The sequence below is a fragment of the Balearica regulorum genome, chromosome 3 (genome assembly GCF_011004875.1).
Source record: "Balearica regulorum gibbericeps isolate bBalReg1 chromosome 3, bBalReg1.pri, whole genome shotgun sequence".
Taxonomy (NCBI): domain Eukaryota; kingdom Metazoa; phylum Chordata; class Aves; order Gruiformes; family Gruidae; genus Balearica; species Balearica regulorum.
The window spans coordinates 19,224,575-19,236,683 of record NC_046186.1 but is presented as its reverse complement, the minus strand read 5'-3'; positions in this window follow the sequence as shown (position 1 = coordinate 19,236,683).

Sequence of the window (12,109 nt, the reverse complement as noted above, 5' to 3'; positions counted from 1 at the left end):
CCTCCAAGGATGGCCATTTCTGTCCATGGAGAAGGTTGCTCAGGGAGAGGAAAATAGGAACCCTTTTGATCTGCCATCTACACAGTGGAGTTTCAGACCACATCTGATTTTTTTAGACAGATACAATTTTAGATCAACCTTCTGAGATTTATTGTGTTTATGGAAACATTAGAACATCTTTTCTGATTTCCTATACATTACAAGGTACTATGGATTACTTCTACACTTAATCAAGGAAGAAGTATTTGACAAGCATACTTCTCTTGGCAATTTATTTCAATGTTAATCAACCTGACTACTGAAAGTCTATGCCTAATTTTTCTAATTTGAATTTTCTGGACTTATCATTGATTTTTGTTTTACCTTCCTTTCCCAGATTAAACTGTCTTTTAGGATTTATCATCTTTCTCCCATGAAGATTCATTTGCAATGAACTCAATCCACCTTGAGTCTTCCTTTCAATAAGCTAATCAGAACCATAGGTCTTTCAGAACAGATGTCTCTGTTTGAATGCCTTGTTCTCATTGTTATTTATTATTCCACTAATCTTTGTGGAAAACTTTATCATTAGTAACTGTATATTTAAAATCACTGGCAAAGTTGTTCTACAGAACAAGTTTGACACTAATCCTGGCAGAACTCTACCAGTAAGCTCTCTCTTTGATGATGGTTCGCCATAGATAGTTACTTTTTCAAATGTCATCGAATTATGAATTCATTTACTGTGTGCCTTCTTGACATAATTCAATGCTATATTTCTTTTACCCCAGGAAGTAAAAAATCCTGGCATAAGTCTAAGCACATTATGTCTACATAGGTTCTTTGTCGACCAAACTTGTAATCTCATCAAAGAATGAATTCAGGTTTTTGTGATAAGACCTATTTTTCATTAGATCATATTGGTTGGCATTAAATATATTCTGATCCTTCGATTCTTTATTAATTGAATTCCATACAACCCTGTCCATTATTCTGCTCTCACTGGTATCAGAGATCAGACTAGTAGTCACCTGTGCTATCCTGCTCACTGTCTTTGATAAAATACTGACTGCTTTTTGTACTTTTTATGAGAAACATTCTGATATTTCTTCACTGAGACTCTTGCCAATTTTTCCTTCAATTTCAATCTACTTAAACTCACTTTCTCTCTCCTAAGCGCTTGGTTGAAATCTGTTCAGCAATGCAAAGCAAAATGTAGTAAAAACACATTATATCTGACATTGCATAAAAGCCACAAGAAATTGCAAACACTGCTTGACTTGCAAGGCAAAACATAAGGTGGCAAGGTTGACCCATAATGCCAGCAAACACTCAGAAAACTCTTGGCAACACAGGCCTAAGTTTTTGACTTCATAATGAAATCTCCAAAGAGGTCAATTTTGTGCTGTCTGGCTTCATTGCAAATGCTTCACACAACTCTATTCCTAATTCTCTACATGTCATTTCCATACTGCAAAGGATTTTCCAGGTTATGGACAGTGACCTCCATCAAATCTCCAATCCTAAAAGTAGGAAATCCATTTAGGTCTGGTCTACATGAAGAAACTGGCCATCACAGTGACTTTATTCCAGAACAATTATTCTACTCACAATGCAGATCAGAATAAAAATTATTTTTAGTCCGGAAGTCAGTACTGTCCAAGAGCAGTAAGAGTGGGGCCTCCCTGCAAGAGCAGAGGCACCAGGAGTCTGGAAGGACAGCAAGGCCAACTGGGTAGGGTATTCACTGACTTGAGCCCCATCTCATAGCCCTCAAACAAGGTGAGCAGAACAGTACTGTTACATTAACCCTGGTCAGCAGAGAGCCCAGTGATGTCCAAGCAAATCTGTAGTGGCAGGACTGGTCCAAGATAAGCCAGGAAGCCAAGTGAGCAAGGTCAGGGCAAAATCAGCAAGGTACACAGCTAGGCACAACATGCCTCCACCACTCCACATGGGCTGCATCAAAAGAAGTGTGATCAGCAGGTCGAGGGAGGTGATTCTGCCCCCCTACTCCACTCTGGTGAGACCCCACCTGGAGTACTGCATCCAGCTCTGGGGGCCCCAGTACAAGAAAGACATCGAGCTGTTGGAGAGAGTCCAGAGGAGGGCCACGAAGCTGATCAGAGGGCTGGAGCACCTCTCCTATGAGGACAGGCTGAGAGAGTTGGGATTGTTCAGCCTGGAGAAGAGAAGGCTCCGGGGAGATCTAATTGTGGCCTTGCAGTACCTGAAGGGGCCTACAGGAAAGATGGTGAGGGACTGTTTATCAGGGAGTGTAGTGACAGGACAAGGGGTAATGGGTTTAAGCTGAAGGAGGGTCGATATAGATTAGATGTTAGAAAGAAATTCTTCCCTGTGAGGGTGGTGAGGCACTGGAACAGGTTGCCCAGAGAGGTTGTGGCTGCCCCATCCCTGGAAGTGTTCAAGGCCAGGTTGGATGGGTTTTTGGGCAACCTGGTCTAGTGGAGGTTGTCCCTGCCCGCAGCAGGGGGGTTGGAACTAGATGATCTTTGAGGTCCCTTCCAACCCAAACCATTCTAAGATTCCTCAGGCAAGGACCCAGGTGAGGGCTGTGCAGCTCTGAAGCCAAGGTGGAGTAGCTCTAGACAAAGCTCCTCATAGCCCTTTCTCACACTTAGCTTTTTTCCAGTGCTACACAGCTACATGGTATCAAAGCTGACCATGCCAGAGGGGATGAGGACACAGGGCCTCCTGGTGGGCTCAATGCTCTGGCAAATACTTGCAGACCAGGCTATGCTATAACAGCCTGGTCTGTTATACTGAAATGACAATTTCAGTATCAAGGCAAAGTCTTACTCAGTAGCTAGCTGATATTCTTGTAACACTTCTGCCACTCTTTCTATGAAGATGTCCCAGTGGAGAAGAAGATTCTTTAGGTCAGTGCCTGTAGTTGTCTAGTGCAAGAAGAATTTAACGCATTATGTCTAACTTTTGCTTGTGTAACATGTGGCCATGTCACTGGATTTCAGCCAGAGCAAGGAACTCCATACCATAGTCCTGAGCATCTCACTTAATAGTTTGCTGTACCATACGTTACAAAGGGAACTTTTGATTGGGATTGTGAAATTTCACTAAATTTTCTAAATCTGCTTTCTTAAGCATTCTCAGAAGCTCTGCTTCCATGTGAAACAGCAAAAGCAATACTTAGCATGCTTCCATCAACAGGTTAAAAATCCTTCTTTCTTTCTCACTCGAAGAAGATTACAATTTCAGGAAGTTAATTCTCTACTAAAAAAAAAAAAAGATTTAAGTATAATTTTGCAGTATAAAAGGATTTGTTAGAGACATATCTGGGATGTGTTCAAGCCATTGTGAGTGATCCAGTTGTCAGAACTTAACAAGTTACCACTTGTCATCTGAGCTACAATAATGGCTCATCTGCATGCTTCTCGTCGTTGAAAAAACATAGTGAAACCAAAGAGGAAGTTTATGCTAATAGATTTTATTTCACAAGTGCGGCAGGCACAAGGCAAGCAGCTCACATAGACTCACGTTCTGTGGATGTCTGATAAGCAATAATTTGCCAACTTGTGGTAACTGAATTACTTGTAATTGTAAGAACATATGCTATTATGTATGTTTGATTTTATCAGTATATTGGAGTATTATACTTATTTCAGACTCAGTAAGGAGACTTTCAGACAACCTAATTATTCAAAAGCTTCTGAACATGAAGGTTCAAAAGTGCTTTGACATATTGCTCCTTCTAGATTCACATTTTGCTGTGGTTAAAGTTCTTGTAAGCAGATGGTTCACCAACTCAAGATTCAGGGACATGTAGTAAAGCTTAGTGATCCCAAACTCAGGTGACTGCTTGAAGCAGTTCTCTCTTGTGTCAACAGTAAATATTTTTAAGCAGCAGATTAGTTTTAGCTCCATCAGCTTTGGATTATCTGATTTTCTGGCAGTGACTTTCTAAATGCTTTTAGTAAGAAGATACACAAACACCTACTGAAGTCCTTCAAAAAGGCTCTAAATACTTTTGAATTGTCCATTTGCCTTTCCTAAGATCCCATGGTTTTTGCTTAAATGGATGAGATATAGGCTTGTTTGTTTACTTAGATATGTGCCAAACCCTTGAAATTTGAGTCTATCAAGGTGAGAGCTTCTAAACACCAAAGAATCAACATTCCAGCAGGCTGCTTTCATGGTTCATGTATCTCCATGCAAGAGGAGCAGACACTTCAACAGCAGGCTATTCAGTGAAGACAAAAAATAGTTTCTGGAAAACAAGTATTTTACAAATGTTTGTACCGGGATGCTGAAAAATCAATATCTTTGTCTCCTCATTCCATTGAGATTTCAGGTTCAGTCTGTCATGTTTAAAAACCATAATACAATTTGTCATTCCTAAACAGTACCCACTTGCATCTGCTTTCTTTTTCCTTTTTTTTTTTCCTACTTGGAAACTCTAGAGCTAGTATAATACAATAATAATGTTCCTAATGATATTGTTCCTGGCTGTAATAGATAAGTGGTGAGCTAACCACTTTAAAACAGCTGTGTTGTATCACTGACACTGTCAAATCTGATTCTAGCAGTTTAAATATATACGTCTCTTTCTTGCTGCATGTATATATATGCATATGTATATGTATACTTATATATACATACTTACAAACATAGGTGAGTCGACATATAGCAACCGAGATACCGTACTTTGTACATCTTTATCTACATATACATTACATGGGCACACAAAGTGAAAGATATGTGTGATGAACGGATATATTCCTTCTGCACACATACAACTTGTTAATATTGAGATAATGTTGACAGATTTTACCTCATCACCAATACAAACTCCCAAACAAAAAATTTAAGTAATCACTTAAAACATTCAACACCTCATCAGGTCTGCTTATCCTTTTTTTTTTCTTTTCCCTTCCACTGTCGATAGCTCACATACCTGTATTAGACTTGACTACACCTCAAAAGTTTTGCCTTCACAGCTGTGAAAGACAGAAGGATGATATTTATTATTTTAATATTATTTATTTTTTACAAATAAAAGCCATAGCCAATTCTCATTTTTCAAAGATCTGTACATCTTTTCCAGGGATGAGGAGAGTAGGAGCTAAGTGGTCTGTAGGAGCTCAATGGTCTGACTTTGCTTGATGTGATTCTTCCACCAGGAAGTGTCTATTCACAGCACCATCTTCAACTGTACAACTAGGTATAAAAGAGGACTTCTCTCTGTACCTGTTACACCGGTAAAAACTGTAACAAAGGTGTGATTGTAGCTGCATAAGTCACATCACACTAGTTTTCTTGTTCCAGGTTTGGTTTTTGTTTGCTTTCTTTTTAACTGCATAAGAATTTATAGCTTCGTAAATATGTCTATGTCAAAGGAGTAAAGCAAAAAGAAGTGTCAGTAAAACATTAAGACTTCATACAGCTGTCTAATACATTGTTCACACAATACCAATTGTAGTATCAGAATCTGTGGTATTTTCTTTGGGAGGGGAACACCATATTCACATGAATATGGATTTTTTACTTGTTTGAGACTTCCTGGAGTCTAACACAGCCTTGAAACTGTCCTGATATCAGAAGATCTTGGGTTCTTTGGGAAAGAAAATAATATAGCTTCTCCCTCTCTCTCAGTAACCGGCATATAGACTAATTCAGCTAACAAACATAGAGCACTGATGTGTAAGCTCTGACAAATTTCATTTCTATGATTTCTTCATAGAAGAAGAATGCTATTTTTAAATCCCTGACATAGATCATGCATTTGCTTTTTTTTTTTTCTTCTTCTGTATCACATAAATACACTGCTTGATCTAGAGAAGTGTGCACTACTCCAAGCAGTAATTTGTGGAGGCAACTGCATCCTATATTATTATCAAGTCCCATGATTTCTAATCATTATGCACATGCAGTGATTAAGTGTGCCTGTTGGGAGGAAGGCATAATATAAGTTAGTATCCGTGGAAAAGAATGCTGATGGGTCTAAGTGACATAGCCTGGGTGTGCAATAGGGTTCAGGATAAGCAGACAGACCTGCTTACCCCCTTACTGTTTACATCTTGCTCTGATGAACAGAAACTGTGAGTTAGCTGAGTTTTCCTGTAAGTACTATGTTAGGTGACACACACACGTATACAAACTAATGGAAAGCAGACTAGACCTACTGGTGCAGTCATACTTCAAGGAAGATGAAGCAGTTACATCAGCCAACAGTTTTCATCTACAAAACGTTAAATACACACAGACATTGTAGGCTACTCAGAACTCTGGTGAAACATCCACTTGGGAGTCTGTACTATACCACGCTGAAGGAATAAAGACCTGAAACAGGGTTGTAAATCTTTTTTCTTTTCTTTTCTCTTTTCTTTTCTTTTCTTTTCTTTTCTTTTCTTTTCTTTTCTTTTCTTTTCTTTTCTTTTCTTTTCTTTTCTTTTCTTTTCTTTTCTTTTCTTTTCTTTTCTTTTCTTTTCTTTTCTTTTCTTTTCTTTTCTTTTCTTTTCTTTCTTTTCTTTCTTTTCTTTTCTTTTCTTTTCTTTTCTTTTCTTTTCTTTTCTTTTCTTTTCTTTTCTTTTCTTTTCTTTTCTTTTCTTTTCTTTTCTTTTCTTTTCTTTTCTTTTCTTTTCTTTTCTTTCTTTTTTTCTTTTTATAAGCAAAACATTTCCCAAGCAAGTGACTTCTTGAGTTAGCACTTTACCATAAATATTCTGTCTCTGAAATCTTCATTTTCCTCCTTGTATCAGCTCCCTCCCCCCCAGCTCCTGAAACAGAGTCAGCAGCACAGGCTACAGCACATATCCAGCTGAACTTCTGCACTTCCTTTTAATAAGGACAGATATGCAGGGAACCAGAAAATGAGTAATCAGTTTACCCAGTTAGAAACAGGCACTCTTCTTGTCTGAGAAAAGCATGTTATTTGCTGAGGTATATATGGTATGTCATCATTACTAGCATTATTTTAGACACAAATTTTTTACTTCCCTGGTGGTTCCATTTCTCATATATTTCACATATCAAAGTCTCACATTTACGGTGGTAAGCATTACACCCTACTTTGGAATACTTCTTACACATTGTGCTTATTGATATTTTAAAATTATGTACTCTGACTTTAGTGTAAAGATCACCAATGATGATGAGTCACCTTGACTAGGAAGCAGCATTTTAAACAATTTTCCAAGCCCAATAATGGGATCGCTGGGATAAACATTTCGCCACTTCCAGTAAGGATTTCATAATGGCTTCCTCTATGAATAAGTGATTAAGTCAATTTGAATTCATTAGCTGTATTTACACTACTTCCTTCATATTGAAAGAAAAACGTGTGGTGTAGAAGCCTATCTTTACTCCAAGAGTCAAGCCCCAGGCATTCCTTAGAGACTTTTTCTGGTATCTTGAGAAGACAGCACAGAAGGGTGTATCCGTGGCAGCAATTTGAAATTTGCACCCTCTGGCAGATCTCTTTCCATCCACCCACACTGGAATCATCATTTCCCAAAGTAGACATGCCATCGTACAAAGAATGATAAAGACACAGCAGCAAGTCCATCAGTGGGGGTGGGGAAAGACGAGAGGGAGAAAACCCCCCACACACAACATCTTCTGCCATTCACCATCAGAAATGTTGTCTGGGAAATTAATTGCTCAAATGCCACAAATGTTCATTGCTTGGTATTAAGGTGTGGCCTGAGCTATTTCTTATAAAAAGAACAGCAGCATAGTCTGCTCTCAGATAAGCTCATGCATATTCCTTAGTGGGAGGAAATTTGGGCTTGGTTTTCTCTTGGTTTATATTGAGAAAGGCCAAGCTATAGAAGCAGGAAATTACACATAAGGGCACTATATTTCTGTTTCCACATCCTGCCAAAGACTGAAAAGTCAAACGTTATCTGAGTATCTGGAGCTTAGTTTACCAGCCCTTGAAACGATGACATTAATATTTTTCTACACCATAAAATAGACAAAGTTTGAGATGTCCAGATGGAGAATGCTAGAGAACTGAGAAGCTATCTTATGAAATTCCAGTGACAGCTTACCTCTGTAAAAATAAAAGGAGCTCAAATTTTCTAAACTGTAGGTTGTCTACCATTCCATCTTAATTTTCATTTACTCTCCTTTAGCTACACTTTGTGTGGTCAAAGATTGTCTCAAGTAATCTATTTTCTCTCCATGATCTAAAAGTGGCAGTTTTCTCCCATGAGCTAAAAAAACTTATTTATGCAGCTAGAAACATATCCTCCAGAGCTGGTTATTGAATAGCCATAGAAGAGCGATACTGAGGTTTTACCTGCAAAACTGTAGCTACAGTATCTCCTCACGTGCAAATGCCTGTGTTTATTTTCACCACGGTGCTGGTCACCCAGCTGTGGAAACTTTTGCCAGTTTGGATGCTGGTGTTCCCTGTCATGAAGAGCAGAGCCTGCACTCCTCTAGCTAATTCTAAACCCACAAGGTCCATTGAGATTCTAGTATTGATTCTTAGGTGTTAAAACAGTAGAATTAGAAGAGTTTTGCTTTTGTGGGAATCTGAAAAATAAAAGTTTGATATTACTTCCATGCTGAATTCTCATTATCTACATCTATTTCCACTTGTTTCATTTAACACAATTTATTTCCATCACATGTATGAAAAAATAGTTGCTCTCTTAGGCATGCTTATTCACGACTGAGGGATGACTTTATTCAGAACTTTTAGAATATTTTGCATTGTTCTATCTAATTTCCTACTGAGATCAGTCAGCATTTTACACCACATCCTTAAAAAGAGGAACAGAAATAATCCCAGTTTAAAGTGTCTGATAACTCATTACTGTGGTTGTCCATGCTTGTAACTTCAGGGAAAGAAATAATGATTTGTCACGGGCACAGAGGCCACATTTCTTTTCAAGAGGCTCTCAGTGACTGAAAGGTGCAACTATTGCTGTAAATATAGCACACTAATTTAAGCAGTACGGATGCTCCTCTGCTGACCCTTACTCCAAGATAGCCTATTAATACCTTTTCCAGAGCTCCCATCAGGCCCTTGCAATGCAGTGGGCAGGGGTCGGGCATGCAGGAATGCAGCCTCCTTCCCCAAACCCACATCAGCCCAGCCCAGTACAGCCCAGCACAGCCCAGCACAGCCCACTGGGACAAAGCAATGCAGGAGCCATCCGGGTGGCACCAGGCAGCAGCACAGAGATGCTCCGGTCCCCTTCTCACACTGCTGCTACAGCTGCCCTCATTGCTTCTAGGAAGCAAAACTCGTTTCTCTAGGTGCATCAAGGATGCTTTGGTACTAAATTAGTGAGACCATAGGAGCCAAGAAGGTATAGATTAATATTTCAATATAGGCTGAGAAGTTTACTTTCTTAAACTTCCCTCTTCCTTCTTCTGTCACAGAGAAAGGGGGTTGTATGGATCAAATCCTAGACGGGTTTTGTGTGGTTATGGAGGCTCCTACTCAACCTGAACAGTAGAGTTAAAATGTACCTCTGAAAAGCTAAGGAACGGACTGTCCTTAAGGCTTGGGTGCCAAACAGGACAGTATAGCAGAATGTTCATAGTTTAGACTAAAGATGTCTTTCTGGGTCTCTAAAATGAGGTTTCTAAAAATAATGAGAGAAGAGACAGTGAGACAGTGCCATGTTGCTTGTTACTCTAGCCAACTTACCAAGCTTTTATACTTAAAAGTAATATTTTCACAATACCTTCAGTTAGCGTGTTACCACGCCAAAGCAGAGGAGTTCAGAGTGGCTGACAGCATTTCTGATTCCAGCTCTCACTTTGGCTCAGTGTAGCTGTGAAGATGAAATCTCACTTTTCCAGGGAGCTGTAGCCCATCACGGCACACTGGGAACGCCTGCCAGTCGCTACCCTTGGCTAAGGGCGTGTGTTACAAATGTTCTTGTATCTGACTTACAGTAGGGGTGTACAGAGGAGGGGTGTGCGGTAGGGGCGTACAGAGGATCACTGAACACGCTCTCTCTGCTGGATTCTTCTTTTGTTGGTATTGCCTTTTTTTTTTTTTTTTGTTTCAATGTTTTCGCTAACCAGGGAGGGAGAAGGACAAGGAGGTCCTGATCTGACATCTGGAGCCTTGCTTTATACTGCTACCCAATAAACAGGGTATATGCTTTAGACAACAGAACCAATTATTTACACTAAGAGCCAAACAAAGGATGCCGGAGAGAGGGAGGAGGGAGGACAAAATTTTAATATGAACAAATACTATCAATTATTTCCCTGTATTTATGCCATCACTGTACCATTATTGTGAATTAATAATGTTCAGGATATCTTTCCCAAGGCCTCTAATGACTGTTTTATGCAGGTATGGAAACTAGCTGATGCAAACAATGAAATTTTCTCCTTGACTGTTTGCAAGAATCATGACTATAAATATATTTCAACTCAATGGCTTGCACTAGAGATGCTGGAGGATGCATAGGCTCTGGACTAGCAGGGAGAGCCCCAGCTGGTCGGCCGAGCTCCCAGCTGGCCGGCTGTGTGATCTTGGGAAAGGCACTTCACATCTGTTTTCTTCCCCCATTTCCTTTGCTTATCTAAGCACTAGTCTCACTGTATGTAACAGGGTGCCTCCCGTTTGGCCTCCTGTTGTTACAACAGAACAAACTTCAGCTTCCTTCTCCAACCCCTTGCTTTTGTTTTTATCTTTGGTTTTATGTTGTGGAAAATGTGCCCCCCTGATCCCCGAGGGTGCATGTTTCTGGCTGGGTACCCATAAGATGTCCGTCGATGGGCGGGGTAAGGAATGGTAGGTCTCCCAATTCCATGTAAACCCAGTACAAACGTAGGCACCCCAGAATGCAGTTCTACCTGGAAGGTCCAGGTGCCATCTAGCAACACCACCAGTGGTGGGCCTACTGGAGCAGTGCACCACGCGGCTCGTGCAAAGGCTCAGGCACAGAGGGATTCCCTGCAGAGCTGCTGCAGACCTCTCATGTCTGTCATTTCATTGCGTGCAAGTCCAGAGGGATGTGCTCTAAACTCAGTACTCTGAAGCCACTGAGTTTCATCCTCTTATGCCTATCTACTTGAGCCTGAGAACTTGAGTAAGATGAAAGCATTTCAGAGGAACAACAGACTAAAGTTTCCATTAATGCCTCGTATCCTTGCAATAACAAGGGATCCATTAGAGAGCCTGTAGCAAATACACATGCCAGTCCTCTCTCTTTCCCACAGGCTGCACAATTTCTTTCAGAAGCTGGATTAATGTGTCCCTGTTTTACAACAGTATTTAAACTAATCGTGAATTCACCATCTTCATGTGAAACAACAGCATGTTCTGATCTTTAATTACTTTGTTAAGAAATTGCGTCTTATTTCAAGATTGAATTTGTTTAACTTCGGCTTCCAATCACTGGAAAGCTTCTGACTTACAAAAGGAACAGCTTCCAGACACTGGCTGAAAGTTGAGGTTAGATAAATATACATTTGTCAGTAAGGCCGAAATACCCTTGCCTAATTATTTTCAGTTTCCAAGCATAAGTACATACACACTCTGATCAAGTTACTTTTCATCCTTCTCTTCATCTAGCCGAACAGGTTGAGTTTATTTACCCCCTGATTTTCCAGACTCTAATTTATTTGCCCATCTGTTGCTGAATTCATTATAGTATTTCCAGTGGACATTGTATTTCAGTACTGATGCGATGCAGTAGCTATAACTCTAAGTATAATGACCTATTTACACAAAATAATGATCCATTATTGTAACTGCTGATACCTAGACAACATTAACTTTTAGGTCAGTGATTAGCTTTTAAAAGTTTGTAAATACCTAAATGTTTTAAAATATATTCCCTGTGCATTATCTTCTGCTTACCTGTTCTCTCAGCAAGAGACACGACTGAGTGTGGAGGAAGACTTTTATTTCTTGAGCCTTGAAAGTCTTCTACCAAGGGGCGACTGTTATTTTACTCCCTGTTAAAGAATTTTTATTAAGGATATATACTGCTTGTACTGAGACTGATTTTATGAAGAATATTATTACTGAAGTGAAAGTGTGCTACATAGTTTGGAAAATAAAATGGCTTTTTCATGGCTGTTGGAATCCTGTGCCCAAATGCAACTATAATAAACTGCTGAAAAGGGTTCCTTTATGTGGAACCCTTCTAAACAACTTCAAGTTCTT